This window comes from Palaemon carinicauda, chromosome 31 (genome assembly GCF_036898095.1).
Source record: "Palaemon carinicauda isolate YSFRI2023 chromosome 31, ASM3689809v2, whole genome shotgun sequence".
Taxonomy (NCBI): domain Eukaryota; kingdom Metazoa; phylum Arthropoda; class Malacostraca; order Decapoda; family Palaemonidae; genus Palaemon; species Palaemon carinicauda.
Genome location: NC_090755.1, coordinates 59,343,464 through 59,362,217, shown reverse-complemented (window position 1 = coordinate 59,362,217; position 18,754 = coordinate 59,343,464). Strand labels below are relative to the sequence as shown.

The following is an 18,754-nucleotide window of genomic DNA, read 5'->3' as shown; positions in this document are numbered from 1 at the left end:
GTTGGTTTTTATTAAGGGACCATCGCAGTGTGTTTTTATTAAGGGACCATCACAGTGTGTTTTTATTAAGGGGCCATAACATTGTGTTTTTTTTATTAAGGAGCCATCACAGAGTGTTTTTATTAAGTGACCATCGCAGTGTGTTTTTATCAAGGGACCATCGCAGTGTGTTTTTATTAAGGGGCCATCACAGTGTGTTTTTATTAAGGGGACATCACAGTGTGTTTTTATTAAGGGGTCATCGCAGTGTGTTTTTATTAAGGGGCCATCACAATGTGTTTTTATTAAGGGGCCATTGCAGTGTGCTTATATTAAGGGGCCATCGCAGTGTGTTTTTATTAAGGGGCCATCGCAGTGTGTTTTTATTAAGGGGCCATCGCAGTGTGTTTTTATTAAATGGCCATTGCAGTGTGTTTTTATTAAGGGGCCTTCACAGTGTGTTTTTATTAAGGGGCTATCACAGTGTGTTTTTTATTAAGGGGCCATTGCAGTGTTTTTTTTATAAAGGGGACATCACAGTGTGTTTTTATTAAGGGGACATTGCAGTGTGGGCCATCGCAGTGTGCTTTTATTAAGCGGTCATCGCAATGTGCTTTTATTAAGGGGCCATCACAGTGTTTTTATTAAAGGGCCATCACAGTGTGGTTTTATTAAGGGGACATCGCAGTGTGTTTTTATGAAGGGGACTTAAGTGTGTTTTTATTAAGGGGACTTAAGTGTGTTTTTATTAAGGGGACATCACAGTGTGTTTTTATTAAGGGGCTATCACAGTGTGTTTTTATTAAGGGGCCATCACAGTGTGTTTTTTAAGGGGCCATCACAGTGTGTTTTTATTAAGGGGCCATCCCAGTGTGTTTTTATTAAGGGGTCATGGCAGTGTGTTTTTATTAAGGGGCCATCACAATGTGATTTTATTAAGGGGCCATCACAGTGTGTTTTTATGAAGGGGCCTTCACAGTGTGTTTTTATTAAGGGGCCATCGCAGTGTGATTTTATTAAGGGGACATCGCAGTGTGTTTTTATGAAGTGGCCATCACAATGTGTTTTTATGAAGGGGCTATCACAGTGTGTTTTTATTAAGGGCTACCACAGTGTGTTTTTATAAAGGGGCCATCACAGTGTATTTTTATTAAGGGGCCATTGCAGTGTGCTTTTATTAAGGGGCCATCACAGTGTTTTTATGAAGGGGCAATCACAGTGTGGTTTTATTAAGGGGACATCGCAGTGTGTTTTTATGAAGGGGACTTAAGTGTGTTTTTATTAAGGGGACTTAAGTGTGTTTTTATTAAGGGGACATCACAGTGTGTTTTTATTAAGGGGCTATCACAGTGTGTTTTTATTAAGGGGCCATCACAGTGTGTTTTTTAAGGGGCCATCACAGTGTGTTTTTATTAAGGGGCCATCCCAGTGTGTTTTTATTAAGGGGTCATGGCAGTGTGTTTTTATTAAGGGGCCATCACAATGTGATTTTATTAAGGGGCCATCACAGTGTGTTTTTATGAAGGGGCCTTCACAGTGTGTTTTTATTAAGGGGCCATCGCAGTGTGATTTTATTAAGGGGACATCGCAGTGTGTTTTTATGAAGTGGCTATCACAATGTGTTTTTATTAAGGGGCTATCACAGTGTGTTTTTATTAAGGGCTACCACAGTGTGTTTTTATAAAGGGGCCATCACAGTGTATTTTTATTAAGGGGCCATTGCAGTGTGCTTTTATTAAGGGGCCATCACAGTGTTTTTATGAAGGGGCAATCACAGTGTGGTTTTATTAAGGGGCCATCACAGTGTTTTTATGAAGGGGCAATCACAGTGTGGTTTTATTAAGGGGACATCGCAGTGTGTTTTTATGAAGGGGACTTAAATGTGTTTTATTAAGGGGACATCACAGTGTTTTTTTATTAAGGGGCCATCACACTGTGTTTTTATAAGGGGACATCACAGTGTGTTTTTATTAAGGGGACATCACAGTGTGTTTTTATTAAGGGGACATCACAGTGTGTTTTTATTAAGGGGCCATCGCAGTGTGTTTTTATTAAGGGGCCATCGCAGTGTGTTTTTATTAAGGGGCCATCATAGTGTGTTTTTATTAAGGGGCCATTGGAGTGTGTTTTTATCAAGGGGCCATCGCAGTGTGCTTTTATTAAGGGGCCATCACAGTGTTTAAATTAAGGGGCCATCACAGTGTGGTTTTTATGAAGGGGACATCGCAGTGTGTTTTTATGAAGGGGACTTAGTGTGTTTTTATTAAGGGGCCATCACAGCGCGTTTTTATTAAGGGGCCATTGCAGTGTGTTTTTATTAAGGGGCCATCGCAGTTTTTTATTAAGGGGCAATCACAGTGTAGTTTTATTAAGGGGACATCGCAGTATGTTTTTATGAAGGGGACTTAAGTGTGTTTTATTAAGGGGACATCAAAGTGTGTTTTTATTAAGGGGCCATCACACCGTGTTTTTATAAGGGGCAATCACAGTGTTATTTTATTAAGGGGCCATCACAGTGTGTTTTCATCAAGGGGATATTGCAGTGTGTCTTTATTAAGGGGCTATCGCATTGTGTTTTTATGAAGGGCCATCACAGTGTGTTCTTATTAAGGGGCCATCACAGCGTGTTTTTATTATGGGGACATCGCAGTGTATCATCTTGAAGGTGGCATCACAGAGCGTCATTTTGAAGGGGCCCATTGCAGCATGATATTTTGATGGGGACATTGCAACTTGGCATTTTGTAGGGGGCATCGCAACTTGGCCTTTTGAAGGGGCATCGCAGATTGTCATTTTGAAGAGGGACATAAGAACGTGTCATTTTGAAAGGCCATCTGAGCATGTCATTTTAGAGAGCCCTAGCAGTGTGTCATTTAGAAGTGGTCATAGCCGTGTGTCATTTAGAAGTGGTCATAGCAGCATGTCATTTGGAAGGGGCCATAGCATCATGTCATTTAGAAGGGGGCATAGCAGCGTGTCCTTTAGAGGAGCATGGCAACGTGTCATTTTGAAGGGGATCCCAGCGTATTTTAAAAGTGGGATCTCAGCGTATCCTTTTGAAAGGGGGCCATTGCAGTTTACCATCTTGAAGGAGGTATTGCAGTGTGTCATTTTGAATTAGGGCATCGCTTTGTATCTTTTTGAAGGGCATTGCAGTATATCATTTTGAAGGGGGCCTTGGAGCCTGTCATCATAAAGGGGTCCTCGCAGTTTCTCAATTTGAAGGGGGCACAGTGTGTCACTTTCAAGGGGACATGGCAGTATGTCAATTTGAAGGGGACATCACAGCGTGTTATTTTGAAGAGGTATTGAAGCATAGTATTTTTTTTAAGGGGACATTGCAGCGTGTTTTGAAGGGAGCATCGTAGTGTGTTATTTTCAAGGAGGCATCACAGCATGTCATTTTCAAGGGATCATGACAGTGTGTCATTTTGAATGAGGCATCACAGCGTGTCAATTTGTGTCAATTTGAAGGGGACATCGTTGAATCACATTTTGAAGGGGCCTTCACAGAATGTGATTTTGAAATGGACATTGCAGAGTGTCCTTTTGAAGGGGGCATCACAGCATGTTATTTTGTAGGGGGCTGTGATTGAAGGGGGCCATCGCAGAGTGTCATTTTGAAATAGGCAATGGCAGTATTATTTTGAAAGGGGCATCACAGAATGTCATTTGGGGGTCCTTGCAGTATGACATTTTGAAGGGGACATCGCAGTGTCATTTTGAAGGGGACATTGCAGCGTGTCATTTTGAAGGAGACATTGCAGTGTGTCTCCTATAAGGGGCATTGCAGAGTGTCTTATTGAATGGGGGATATCGCTTTGCGTTACTCCGAAGGAGCATCGTTTTGCGGCCCAATGAAGGAACATGGCTTCATTCTCCTCCGAAGGAGCATTGTTCTGTGCCCTCTGAAGAGGCATTACATCGCGGGTCTCTGAAGGGGCCTCACTTTTTGGCCCCCTGAATACACATTGTTTTGCGCCTTCTGTTTTGTCGTTATGAAGGAATATCACATCGTCATTTTGAAAGGTGTATCACATGTGTCATTTGCAAGAGCTATCAGGGTGTTTTATTTTTTAAAGGCCCATTACAGCATGATTTTTTAAGGGCCCATCGCAACATGTTTTTCTTTTTTTTGGGGGGGGGTGGGCATTGCAGCATGCCATCTTGAAGGGGCATCACAGCGCATTATTTTGAAGGGGGCCATAGCCGGGTGTTATTTTGAAGGGGACATCGCAACTTGGCCTTTTAAAGGGAGCATCGCAGCTTGTCATTTTAAAGAGGGCCATCGCAGCGTGTCATTTTGAAAAGCCATCTTGGCGTTTCTCTTTGAAGGGCCATCGCAGTGTGTAATTTAGAGGGGGAGTATAGCAGTGTCATTTAGATGGTGGTATAGCAGAGTGTTATTTAGAAGGGGGCATAGCAGCGCGTCATTTAGAAGGGACAAAGCAGCGTGTCATTTTCAAGGGGGATCCCAGCATGTCATTTTGAAAGGGGGATCCCAGTGTATCCTTTTGAATGGGGGCCATTGCAGTGTGCCATCTTGAAAGGGGCATTGCACAGTATCATTTTGAAGGAGACGTCACAGCGTGTTATTCTGAATTAGGGCATTGCTTTTTAACTTTTTAAAGGGGCATTGCAGGGTATCATTTTGAAGGGGGAATTGCAGGGTGTCGTATTGAAGGGGGCATCGCAGTGTTGCTTTGAGGAGGGGATCGCTTTAATGGTGGGTTTAGCCGTCTTAATCGAAGTCATATTGAAGAATCTTGCTTTTGGAGTGCAATTGATCAACTACTGCATTGTTTCCAGAGACTAAATTCTGGTTTGGTCCAGACGGTTGCCTTAAGGTGTTATCTTTCATCAAATGGAAGGGAATTGTTACTTTACCCCCGATAAATCATTCACAACTCTCTTTTGGGGGGAAGCATAAGATGGCTTTGAATTTCCCTTGTTGATAGATTCTTAAGGCTAATATGAAGAGTTTTGTAAGTAACATCCCACAGCACCTGCAAATAATGGCAGTTCACCAAACTTTCTTTTATAGTAACTGAACATTTCGTTCACGTTTTCTGAATCCTCCATGTACAAGAGATCTCTGTCTCTCTGTCTAGTACCAAGTGATGTGACAAATCTGTACTTGCGGTTATCTTCTATTTAAAAGTTTTATACCCGTTTTCTTTCTAGACTGAGGTTAGCTGATGGTTGATTGCTAGATAGTCCAAAACATGATCCATTTGCAGTTTTCCAACTGCATAGAGACCATAATCTTGCTTAGCAAACTTCAGTAGAGTAGAAGTCATGAGATCTAGCAATTTCCATTATTATTATTATTATTATTATTATTATTATTATTATTATTATTATTATTATTATTATTATTAAATTTTATGCTATAACTCTAGTTGGAAAAGCAGGATGCTGTAAGCCCAGGGGCCCAACAGGGAAAATAACCCAATAAGGATAGGAAACTAGGAAAAATAAAATATTTTAAGAACAGTAACAAAATTAAAATGAATATTTCCTATATAAACAATAAAAGCTTTAACAAAACAATTTCAGTTTAACAAACTAGTAGCGGGAAGGGTAGTCTAGGAAGTCGGAACTAGGCCTGTAAAAAACAATGTAATAGCAAAATTTACTGATAGTATATGAAAAATATAATCTATAGTGATGTAAATGGGATTAAGTAGTTTGCATTTACTTTATATATATACTTTATAATGTGTAGATATGAGTTTTTACTGCAGAGGCTGTATAGTGTTGACTGAATAATATTCAATCCGAGTACAAGAAACTTTTTTTGTACCCTTATTGCAGAGTTATCTGCACCTGTTTTACTAGTTGGTGGTTGTTGGGAATCTTAGTTAGCTGCAGGTTATGGCATGGGTGAATATTTTAAGACTTTTCTCTGTTATTTCTTAATGTGGTACACAGGCTTTGCCTCATCTACATCCAACCATTCATTGACATCCTCAAGGGTAACTTAAGTTTTTACTGACCAAATTATCAGTGGGCGAAAGTCAATTGCCTCAAAATTTTTAGTCATAATTTGGATTAATATAAACCAAACTGTTTTATGCAGGAATTTGCAGAGGTGTTAATTTTTTATTTTTCCAAGATATGGCAAATTTGTATATAACGGACTTAAAAAAGTTAAATTTTTTGATATTTCATAAGTACAATCTCCTTATGTCATTTTCAAGATTGTCTTCCTCTTGTAAAGTTAGAAAAAAAACCTTGCCTAAGTACTTTTGTGGTATATTTGCTTGCAGACAATTATTACCCATTGATTCTTGAAGTGAATGACCAGTGTGGTGTTCAGAGGAAGATTTAGATTTCTTATTATCTTATTACCACTCATCATCTTGTCTAGATGACGATGAGGTAGAGCATGATCGACTAAAAGAGCTCTTACGTCCTCGGGTGGCAGTTTCTCTTCCTCTTGTTTTACTGAAGTTTTTATAGTTTAAATAGGAAATATCTATTTTAATGGTGTCGCTGTTCTTACAGTATTTTATTTTTCCTTGTTTCCTTTCCTCATTGGGCTATTTTCCTCGTTGGGGCCCCAGGGGTTATAGCATCCTGCTTTCCCAACTAGGGTTGTAGCTTAGCAAGTAGTAATAATAATAATAATAATAATGATAATAATAATAATAATAAATCTGTAATGTAAAATAATCTTATAAAAAATTTATATATTTCAAAAATTCTATCTTATAAAATTGCTTATATTCAATGAATATTTTAGCGATTCTGAAATGATTTTATCCTTTATAGGATCACTTTATCTTTTATGGAAATTTATTTTAGAAAATTATGATTTTTTTTTATTTTATAATTTCTTATAAAATCATTTAATTTCATAAAATTATTTTTTATTTGGAAAAAAAATATTTCGTCTATTCAAAAACTTATCACATCTTTTAAAAAACAGTTTTATCTATTTCAAATTATTTAGTGTATTTTATATTTTTATTTTGAATGTATTTTTTACATTATAAATTTATTTCATATTTTCAAAGTATATTCTATATGTTTTTTAAAGTGTTTTTATTTGTATACTTTTAAATATATTTTTATTTTAGAATATATTTACATATATTTTTTGTTTTTGAATATTTTTCAAATATACTTTTTGCGTATATTTTCTAAATACAAAAGTTTTATATTTAAGAATATATAAAAATAATTTGAATCAATCTATTTATATTATTCACTTCTATATATTTTTTTCATATTTGGTTTTAAATATTAAAATCTAAAAGAATAAATGTCTTTAAAATATATCTTTGATATTCTTAGAGATTGTATATTTCTATAAATTTTATATACTATAGTTTATATATATTTCATGTATATACTTTGTATCTTTTAAGTATATTTCGTTATATAAATATTTCAAAATTCTATTGATTTCATATTTATGGGATGTTTAATTTTTACGTATTGCATTGCTGCATAATGTAATGCAACATTGCAATGCAATGCAACATTGCAATGCAGTAATACAATGCAATGTAACATTGCAATGCAGTAATGCAATGCAATGCAACATCACAATGCAGTAATGCAATTCAACATTGCAATGTTGCATTGCATTGCATTACTGCATTGCAATGTTGCATTGCATTGCATTACTGCATGGCAATGTTGCAATGCAACATCACAATGCAGTAATGCAATTCAACATTGCAATGTTGCATTGCATTGCAATGTTGCATTGCATTGCATTACTGCATTGCAATGTTGCATTGCAATGTTGCATTGCATTGCATTACTGCATGGCATTGCTGCATGGCAATGTTGCATGGCATTGCTGCATGGCAATGTTGCATGGCATTGCTGCATGGCAATGTTGCATGGCATTGCTGCATGGCAATGTTGCATGGCATTGCTGCATGGCAATGTTGCATGGCATTGCTGCATGGCAATGTTGCATGGCATTGCTGCATGGCAATGTTGCATGGCATTGCTGCATGGCAATGTTGCATGGCATTGCTGCATGGCAATGTTGCATGGCATTGCTGCATGGCAATGTTGCATTGTAATGCAGTAATGCATTGCAATGCAGTTGCAATGTTGCATTGTAATGCATTGCAATGCAGTTGCAATGTTGCATTGTAATGCATTGCAATGCAGTTGCAATGTTGCATTGTAATGCATTGCAATGCAGTTGCAATGTTGCATTGTAATGCATTGCAATGCAGTTGCAATGTTGCATTGTAATGCATTGCAATGCAGTTGCAATGTTGCATTGTAATGCATTGCAATGCAGTTGCAATGTTGCATTGCATTGCATTACTGCATTGCATTGCATCACTGCATTGCAATGTTGCATTGTATTACTGCATTGTAATGTTGCATTGCATTACTCCATTGCAATGTTGCATTGCATCACAGTAATGCAATGCAACATTCCATTGCAATACTGTAATGCAATATTGCAATGCAGTAATGCAATGCAACATTGCAATTCAGTGCAATGCATCATTGCAATGCAGTAATGTAATGCAACATTGCAATACAGTAATGCAATGCAGTAAGGAAATGCAATAATGCAATGCAATGCAACCTTGCAATGCATTGCATTACTGCATTGCAATGTTTCATTGCATTACTGCATTGTAATATTGTATTGTAGTAATGCAATATTGCAATACATTAATGGAATATAGTAATGCAATATTGCAATACATTAATGCAATATAGTAATGCAATATTGCAATACATTAATGCAATATTGCAATGCATTAATGCAATGCAGTAATGCAATGCAATGCAGTAATGCAATGCAGTAATGCAATGCAATGCAGTAATGCAATGCAGTAATGCAATGCAGTAATGCAATGCAACATTGCAATGCAGTAATGCAATGCAACATTGCAATGCAGTAATGCAATGCAACATTGCAATGCAGTAATGCAATGCAACATTGCAATGCAGTAATGCAATGCAACATTGCAATGCAGTAATGCAATGCAACATTGCAATGCAGTAATGCAAGGCAACATTGCAATGCAGTAATGCAATGCAACATTACAATGCAGTAATGCAATGCAACATTGCAATGCAACATTGCAATGCAACATTGCAATGCAACATTGCAATGCAGTGATGCAATGCAATGCAACGTTGCATTGCAGTGATGCAATGCAATGCAACATTGCATTGCAGTGATGCATTGCAATGCAACATTGCATTGCAGTGATGCATTGCAATGCAACATTGCATTGCAGTGATGCATTGCAATGCAACATTGCATTGCAGTGATGCATTGCAATGCAACATTGCATTGCAGTGATGCAATGCAACATTGCAATGCATTACTGTATTGCAATGTTGCATTGCAATATTGCAATGCAGTAATGTAATGCAATGCAGTAAAGCAATGCAACAACGCAATGCAGTAAAGCAATGCAGTAATGCAATGCAACAATGCAATGCAGTATTTTGCAATGCAGTAATCCAATGCAATAAAGCAATGCAATGCAACATTGCGATGCAGTAAAGCAATGCAATGCAACATTGCGATGCAGTAAAGCAATGCAATGCAACATTGCGATGCAGTAAAGCAATGCAATGCAACATTGCGATGCAGTAAAGCAATGCAATGCAACATTGCGATGCAGTAAAGCAATGCAATGCAACATTGCGATGCAGTAAAGCAATGCAATGCAACATTGCGATGCAGTAAAGCAATGCAATGCAACATTGCGATGCAGTAAAGCAATGCAATGCAACATTGCGATGCAGTAAAGCAATGCAATGCAACACTGCGATGCAGTAATGCAATGCAACACTGCGATGCAGTAATTCAATGCAATGCAACATTTAATGTTTCATTGCAATGCAATGCAACATTTAATGTTTCATTGCAATGCAATGCAACATTTAATGTTTCATTGCTGCATTGCAACAGCATTGCAATGTTGCATTGCATTGCAACAGCATTACATTGTTCCAATGCAATGCAGTATTGTATTGCAATGCAATGTACTATTGCAATGCAGTGATGCAATGCAATATTGCAATGCAGTGATGCAATGCAATATTGCAATGCAGTAATGGAATGCAATGCAATATTGCAATGCAGTAATGCAATGCAATATTGCATTGCAGTATTGCAATATTGCAATGCAGTCTTGCAAGATTTCATAACATATTTTCATTGTAAAATAAATTTTTGAATATACTTACCCGGTGAATATATAAATAGCTGACGTCTCCGACGGCCCGACAGATTCCAAAAACTTGCGAACGATCGCTATGAAGGTTGCGGGTGTGCCCACCCGCGCCGACTATCGGCCAGATACCGCATATACTTCTCAACCACTCCAGTTCTTCTCAGTCCGCTGGGTCTCTATCGGGGAGGAAGGGAGGGCCTTTAATATTACACTATATATTCACCGGGTAAGTATATTCAAAAATTTATTTTATAATGAAAATATCATTTTTAAATATTAAACTTAGCCGGTGAATATATAAATAGCTGATTCACACCCATGGTGGTGGGTAGAGACCAGTATTAATACAATAAAAGGCGTATATGCTCAAGAGTTTTTTGACAAATATTTCATAAAAAATTGGCTTAAGTATAGGTACCTGGTAAGGAAGCTGACTCTGATGATTACTCTGCCTCATTAGTCCGCTTTCCTCATGAAGCCCAGCCATCCTCTCAGGATGCTGAAAGACTCCCAGGAGCTGTTTTATATCCAGGGCGAACACCCCTATAACAGGACCTCATCAATACCCTTAATCTGGGCGCTCTCAAGAAACAACATTTGACCACCCGCCAAACCAAAAAGATTGCGAAAGACTTCTTAGTCTTCCGTACAACCCAAGACAAGGTTAAAAACCATTTCAAGAGAAGATTAAAAGGATATTGGGATTAAGGGAATGTAGTGGTAGAACCCTCACCCACTACTGCACTCGCTGCAACGAATGGACCCAGTGTGTAGCAGTCCTCATAAAGAGTCTGGACGTCTTTTAAGTAAAATGAAGCGAACACTGACTTGCTCCTCCAAAAGGTCGCGTCCATAATACTTCTAAGAGATCTGTTTTGCTTAAAAGCAACCGAAGTCGCTATTGCTCTCACTTCGTGAGTCTTGACCTTAAGCAAACCACGATCTTTCTCACTTAAATGAGAATGTGCCTCCCGGATTAAAAGTCTAACAAAGTACGATAACGCATTCTTAGACATGGGCAATGAGGGCTTCTTAACGGAGCACCATAAAGCCTCAGAGCAACCACGTAATGGTTTAGTTCTAGCCAAGTAAAACTTAAGAGCTCTAACGGGGCACAGCACTCTTTCAACTTCGTTACCTACGATCTCTGAAAGACTAGGTATTTCAAAAGATTTAGGCCAAGGACGAGACGGAAGTTCGTTCTTGGCCAAAAAACCAAGTTGAAGAGAACATATAGCTTTATTCGTCGAGAAGCCAATGTTCTTACTAAAAGCATGGATCTCACTGACCCTTTTAGCCGAAGCCAAGCTCACCAAAAAAAGTGTCTTGAGGGTAAGATCCTTCAGGGAGGCTGAATTTAACAGCTCAAACCTGTCTGACATTAGGAACTGTAGGACCACGTCTAAGTTCCAAGCAGGAGTTGAAATACGACGCTCCTTAGAGGTCTCGAAAGACTTAAGGAGGTCTTGGAGATCTTTGTTATTTGAAAGATCCAAGCCTCTATGTCTGAAGACAGAAGCCAACATGCTTCTGTAGCCTTTAATGGTGGGAGCAGAGAGGGAGCGAACATTTCTCAGATGCAGGAGAAAATCCGCAATCTGCGCTACAGAGGTACTGGATGAGGAAATAGAGGAGGACTTGCACCAATCTCTAAATACCTCCCACTTCGACTGGTAGACCTTGATAGTAGATGATCTCCTAGCCCTCGCGATCGCTCTGGCTGCCCCCTTCGAAAATCCTCGAGCTCTTGAGAGTCTTTCGATAGTATGAATGCAGTCAGACGAAGCGCGGGGAGGCTTTGATGAAGTCTCTTTACGTGAGGCTGCCGTAAGAGATCCATCCGTAAAGGCAGACTCCTTGGGACGTCTACCAGCCATAGAAGTACCTCTGTGAACCACTCTCTCACGGGCCAGAGGGGAGCAACCAAAGTCAACCTTGTCCCTTCGTGAGAGGCGAACTTCTGCAACACCTTGTTGAGGATCTTGAACGGCGGAAATGCGTAAGCGTCCAGGTGAGACCAGTCCAACAGAAAGGCATTTATGTGGGCCGCTTCTGGATCTGGGACTGGAGAGCAATAAGTCGGAAGCCTTTTGGTCAGCGAGGTCGCAAAGAGGTCGATGGTGGGCTGACCCCAAGTCATCCAAAGACTCTTGCACACATCCTTGTGGAGGGTCCACTCTGTAGGGATCACCTGACCTCTCCGACTGAGACAGTCCGCCAAGACGTTCAATTTCCCTTGGACGAACCTCGTCAACAGTGAGATGCCTCGATCTTTTGACCAGATGAGGAGGTCCCTTGCGATGACGAAAAGAGCGTGGGAGCAAGTGCCTCCTTGCTTGGAGATGTAAGCCAAGGCCGTGGTATTGTCCGCATTCACTTCTACCACCTTGTTTCGAAGCACTCTCTCGAAACTCGTCAGTGCTAAATGAACAGCCAACAGCTCCTTGCAGTTGATGTGAAGGCTCCTCTGGTCTGCTGTCCAAAGACCCGAACATTCCAGACTGTCCAGAGTCGCCCCCAACCCAAATCCGAAGCGTCTGAAAATAACACATGGTTTGGGTTCTTGACTGCCAGGGACAGACCTTCTCGAAGACGTATATTGCTGTCCCACCAGCTCAGGCAAGTCTTGACTGGCTCGGAGATCGGGATCGAGACCGCCTCCAAAGTTTTGTCCTTGTTCCAATGGGAGTCTAAATGGAACTGGAGAGGGCGTAGGTGAAGTCTCCCTAGAGAGATAAACTGTTCCAGGGATGAAAGCGTCCCTAGGAGGCTCATCCAGCTTCTCACAGAGCAAGGCTTTCTCTATCCTGTTGGCAGACGGAAAAGCCCGAAAAGCTAGACTCTGTATCTCCATCCCCAAATAGAGAATCGTTTGGGAGGGAGTCAGCTGAGACTTCTCTATGTTCACCAATAGGCCCAACTCCTTTGCAAGATCCAACGTCCACTATAGGTCCTGCAGACAGCGATGACGGGACGACGCTCTGAGTAACCAGTCGTCCAGGTACAGGGAGGCTCGAATCCCCGACAAATGCAGGAATTTTGCTACATTTCTCATGAGCCTTGTAAAAACAAGAGGAGCAGGGCTGAGGCCGAAGCACAGTGCTCGGAATTGGTACACCACATTCCTGTATACAAACCTCAGAAACAGCTGAGAATCTGGGTGTATAGGAATGTGGAAGTATGCATCCTGCAAGTCGAGAGAGACCATCCAGTCTCCCTCTCTGACTGCTGCCAGAACGGATTTGGTGGTCTCCATCGTAAATTTTGTTTTGACAACAAACACGTTGAGAGCACTGACATCCAGCACCGGCCTCCAACCTCCTGTATGCTTTGGAACTAGGAAGAGACGGTTGTAAAACCCCGGTGATTGAAGGTCAGAGACTTTCACCACCGCCCCCTTCTCTAGCAACTGAGACACCTGCAGATGTAATGCCTGTCTCTTTGACTCCTCTCGATACCTGGGAGAGAGGTCTATAGGGACTTTTACTAGAGGAGGTCTCCGTACAAAAGGTATTTTGTACCCCTCCTTTAGCAACAAAACAGACTCCCGGTCTGCACCCGTCTTCTCCCAGGCCTGCCAGAAGTTGGTTAATCTGGCCCCTACTTCTGTCTGAGGACGTGGGCAGTCAGACTCTGCCACGGGAGGACTTAGATCCAACAGACGTGGCCATCAAATCATGGGTATCCTTCTGCACTAGAGACGCTGCGATATCCTTAATCAACTGCTGTGGGAACAGGGCAGAAGACAACGGCGCAAAGAGTAGCTCTGACCTTTGACAAGAGTTACACCTGCAGACAGGAACGAACAAAGAGTCTCCCTCTTCTTAAGAACTCCTGCCGTAAAAGTAGCAGCGAGTTCATTAGAGCCATCACTGATAGCTTTGTCCATGCAGGACATAATTTGCACAGAGACATCACGGTCAGCCGAAGAGATCTTCCTGCTCAAGGCTCCCAGCGACCAATCCAAGAAGTTGAAAACCTCAAAGGCCCGATAAACTCCTTTGAGGAGATGATCTAGGTCTGAAGAGGACCAGCAAACTTTCGAGCGTCTCATGGCCAGACGAATGGGAGAGTCTACGAGGCTTGAGAAGTCTCCCTGGGCAGAGGCAGGTACTCCCAAGCCGAGAACTTCTCCCGTGTCATACCAGACGCTCGCGCGAGAAGCCAGTTTAAAAGGGGGAAAAGCAAAAGCTGACTTCCCCAAACTCCTCCTGGTCATCAACCAGTCGCCTAGTAAACGCAAAGCTCTCTTAGAAGAGCGAGGGAGCACTAGCTTTGTGAACGATGGCGTCGAAGCAGCTAGGCCCAGCGTGAACTCTGATGGGGGCGAACGAGGAGCAGCAGACACAAAATGATCAGGAAAAAGTTCCTTAAAAATAAGCATGATCTTTTTAAAATCAAGAGAGGGCTGAGCAACTTTAGGCTCCTCTCCATCCGAAAAAGTCCCCAAAGGCATATCAGTTGGAAGGGGATCAACGACTTCCTCATCCGACGGAACTTCGTCCGACAACTGCCGAGTCTCGCGATACGGAGAGACATGCCGAGGAGGCAACGCTTGACAGGCTATGTCAACATGCGACGGAGCAGCAGCAGCAGCTGAGGAAACGACGTCACGCCGCGGCTGCAAAGACTGAAAGTCTTGTGACTGACAAACAACAACAGCCTGAGTTGATTGCCGTTCGACATCACGTCGAGACTGCATTGACTGCAGGGTCTGAGCAGGAAAAACAACTTCTGACTGCGGTGACAGACGCTCAACGTCACGTCGAGGCAACGGAGTCGGTCAGCGAACGTCAGTGCGGGGCTGCGGTAACAGCTGCTGAACGTCAGTTCGAGACTGCGGCAAAGGGGGTTCCACGTCACGTGACTGACGTGAATGACGAGGAACACGATCAGCATCGCGTTTCAAAGCACTAGAAACGTTAGTGCTAACATCATACGGACGAGAAAACACTCGTTTAGGCGGCTGAAGGCCAGCGTCACGCTTGTCATACTGGCGAACCGCAAGCAAAGGATCATCGCGAACCTGTTCATGCTCGTAATCTTCCATAAGGGAGGAAAGTTTAGACTGCATGTCCCGCAGGACAACCTACTTCGGGTCAACGGGAGTCAGAACGGGCCGTGACGTCGGTAACGTCTGCGCAGGCAAAACATTGCCTCTACCGAGACCCTCAGACTCCGTGTTACGTTTTCGCTTGACAGGCGAACAGCCATCCGATGACTGCAAGTGGTCAGAGCTGCCCCAATGGCTACAGCCAGGACGCTGGACCTGTCCTGAAGGGACTGACTTGCGCTTTAAGGGCCTAGAAACCTTGCGCCAAGGTTTCTTATGTGACAAGTCGTCGAAGGACGAGGAGAACTTAGTCTCACCCGTTTTATGGTAAGGACGTTCTTGATGAGAAAAGTCTGATACCAAAGAGGGAACGTCTGTACGTCGGTTTACACCTCTCACCCCCTTAAGTCCTACGACATTACTTCTCCCTGGTGCAGGGGAGCCTGAAAGAGGTCTCGGACTAGGGGAGCGACAACCACGAACAGACGAACCCTCGGTCGCAACACTAAACACATTTTGCGCACTTTCCACTTTACCACTTAGATTTTCTGCTTTACCACTTTGACACTTCAACAACTTAACATCGGACATAAGCTGGTTCCTGTCCGAGGCTAAGGATTCAACCTTTTCACCTAATACTTGAATCGCTAAAAACATATCGCGCATTGAAGGTTCATGAGTGCTAACAGAGGGTTCAGGAACAACCACTACAGGGGAAGGATTAGGTTCAGGGGCATGGGAGGAGGAAAATTCCAAAGATCTAGACGAGCTTCTCCTCACCCTATCTCTTTCGAGCTTACGAGTATACTTTTCATACTCTAGCCACTCGAATTCCGACAAGACCACGCACTCCTCACACCGATCTCCTAATTGGCAGGATTTACCCCGGCAATTAGAACAAACAGTATGAGGGTCGATAGAGGCCTTGGGAAGACGTTTGTTACAATCTCTCGCACACTTGCGATATACAGGAGAAGGGTCAGCCATTATGAACAACCAGAGAAAATCCAAATTAAAGCCAAGTTCATCAACAAGAAACACAAGCCAAAAAAGGGTTTCAAGAGTTTTATTGAAGAAACACACCAACACAGCGAAAGCCAATAAAACAACCAAAACAAAGTACTTCACCAATTCGGTAGAAAACTCGAGGTCTAAAGCGAGCGGAACCAATGTTGTCGGTGACACCGACAGAGAAGAACTGGAGTGGTTGAGAAGTATATGCGGTATCTGGCCGATAGTCGGCGCTGGTGGGCACACCCGCAACCTTCATGGCAATCACTCGCGAGTTTTTGGAATCTGTCGGGCCGTCAGCTATTTATATATTCACCGGCTAAGTTTAATATTTAAAAAATGCATTGCAATATTGTATTGCAGTAATGCATTGAAATATTGCATTCCAGTAATGTGTTGCAATATTGCATTGTTAAATGGCCATGCATTGCCATAATGCATTGCAGTGCAATATTTCTATTGCTCTTTATTTATTGTATCAAACTAGTTTATTTTGTTTAAAATATTTTATATTTATCAAAATATTTTATTTAAAAAATATTTATTTGTCCATTTAATTGTATGTTTTTATATTTTTTTTCACAAATAAAATTCAGAGCCGAAAGTTCACGTTTATACTGTATATAATTATCAGTCTTAACTTCATTATAAATTATTTTCTGTACTGTACTTGATCTTATTTAATTCAATGTTTTCATGTCTTTACAGTTATGGTATATATATACGAATGCATCTTAGATAGACCAAATCCAGCACAGCATGGCGAGTTTTATAACCAGGCAGAGTTACGAGCAGCGATTGATGCATCGGAGCACATTTTCAAGTCCTTTTATACTCGGATCTTTGACTTTCCTATTTATTGTTATAGTCAATATTTTTATTGGTGTATCTAAGAGATGAGAATAGTGTGCACTTTTATTAGACCCTGCATTTCATAAATAGTATTAAGATTGTAATAGTCATTCATAATATTTTGGATTGTTGTTAATATATTTTACCCAAGCCCTAGGAAAAACAGGAACTAATCAGGACAAATATATTAGCACCTACAAAAGTTTGTACCAGCCACAACGAACAACAGCCCTTAGATAACAAGTTGCCAACATCAATGGTCATCAGCTCCAAAGAATGGAGGCTATCAGCTAGAAAAATTACCCATCCCAACGAAAATCGGCCACAGAAGAGATGGTAGTAAAGTACCTAACAAAATTTTGATTGACTGATTAACGCTGTAATTCTGACTTCTAAACTAAAGAGGGCCCATCCGAGATGAAAGGAATAGCATCACCCAGGAACTACTAGTATAATTTTCTATAAAATGAATGACAAGCATCAACATGCAAGAGATATATAACTCAAGTACAAATGCTTGAAAACAGGGCAGTATCAACTAGGACTTCACCATCCAGGATGAACATCAGCTAATATAAACCCTGAGTATCAGACAGTTAAATAATCAGCTCTAGGAAAAGGGATAAGTATTTCAGAGGTATTAACCCTAGAAAAGTGGCTATCAGACAAAATTACAAGGTTACTTGTAAATAAGCATCTTGTAACTGAAGGGGAGAACCCATAAAATGGGATTACTAATGAAAGATGGATGTTGCCATCCAAAGAAAAGCACACCACCCACTTAGGAATGTCACCAGAAATAGAAAGTACAACGAAAAATGGCCTGGGAATTCAATAAGGCCAGAGGAATGAGCAGAAACCAGGACAGAAGAGGGAGTAGTAACAAAAGAACTTTAACAAGAGTGAGCAAGGACAGAAGGAGAAAGGATAGAAGTGAACAAGGAAAGAAAATGAGCAGGGATAGTGAAAGAACAAGAGCAAGCAGGAAGAGAACGGACAGCAAAGTGGGCATGGACAGTAGCGTGGATGATGGATACAGAGTGAAAATGGAAATGAGCAGGGAATAAGCACGGACAAAAATGAGGAGACAAGGAATGAAGAGTAAGCTGGGAGAAAAAAGCAATTAGGACCAGTAAATTGAGCAAGGAAAGAAAAGTAAGCAAGGAGAAGAGAATGAGCAGGGACAAAAATTAAGGTAAAGAGAGGACATACGGAAGTGAATAGGCCAGAAGAATAAAGAGAGGACATACGAAAGTGAACAGGGCCAGAAGAACGAAGAGGGATGGAAGTCGTGAGCAAGAACAGAAGAGGAAGCAGAGACATGGACAGACTGTACAGGAACAGAGTACAGAAACAGAAGAGAAAACACAAGTGAACAGGATCAGAAGAGCGAGCAGAGCATGGACAGAGTAAGCAGGAAAAAAAGTGGAGCAGAGAATGAGCAAGGACAACTAAAGAATAAGCAGGAATAGAAAAGCTAGCATGGACAGCTTTGTGAACAGAGGAAGAAAAATTCACAGGTACAGAGTGAAGATGGAAGTTATGAGGGAGAAAGCATAGACAAAGGAGTGAGCTGTGATGGGCAATGAAAGGGTGTGCAGAAACAAATGTAGAAAGGAAAGTGAGTAGGGACAGGAGTGTGAGCATGAACAGGAAAATGCAACGAAAAGAGAAT

General features: G+C 41.2%; 1 long non-coding RNA gene across 2 annotated transcripts in view; it reads left to right on the top strand.

Moving 5' to 3' along the window:
* LOC137624422 (uncharacterized) overlaps nucleotides 1-18,420 on the top strand; it is a 419,852-nt gene extending 401,432 nt beyond the window's left edge. For both annotated transcript variants that reach the window (XR_011040728.1, XR_011040729.1), the window contains one exon: nucleotides 16,936-18,420. This is a non-coding gene — a long non-coding RNA (uncharacterized lncRNA). The remainder of the gene's footprint in view (nucleotides 1-16,935) is intronic.
* Nucleotides 18,421-18,754: the final 334 nt, after the last annotated feature.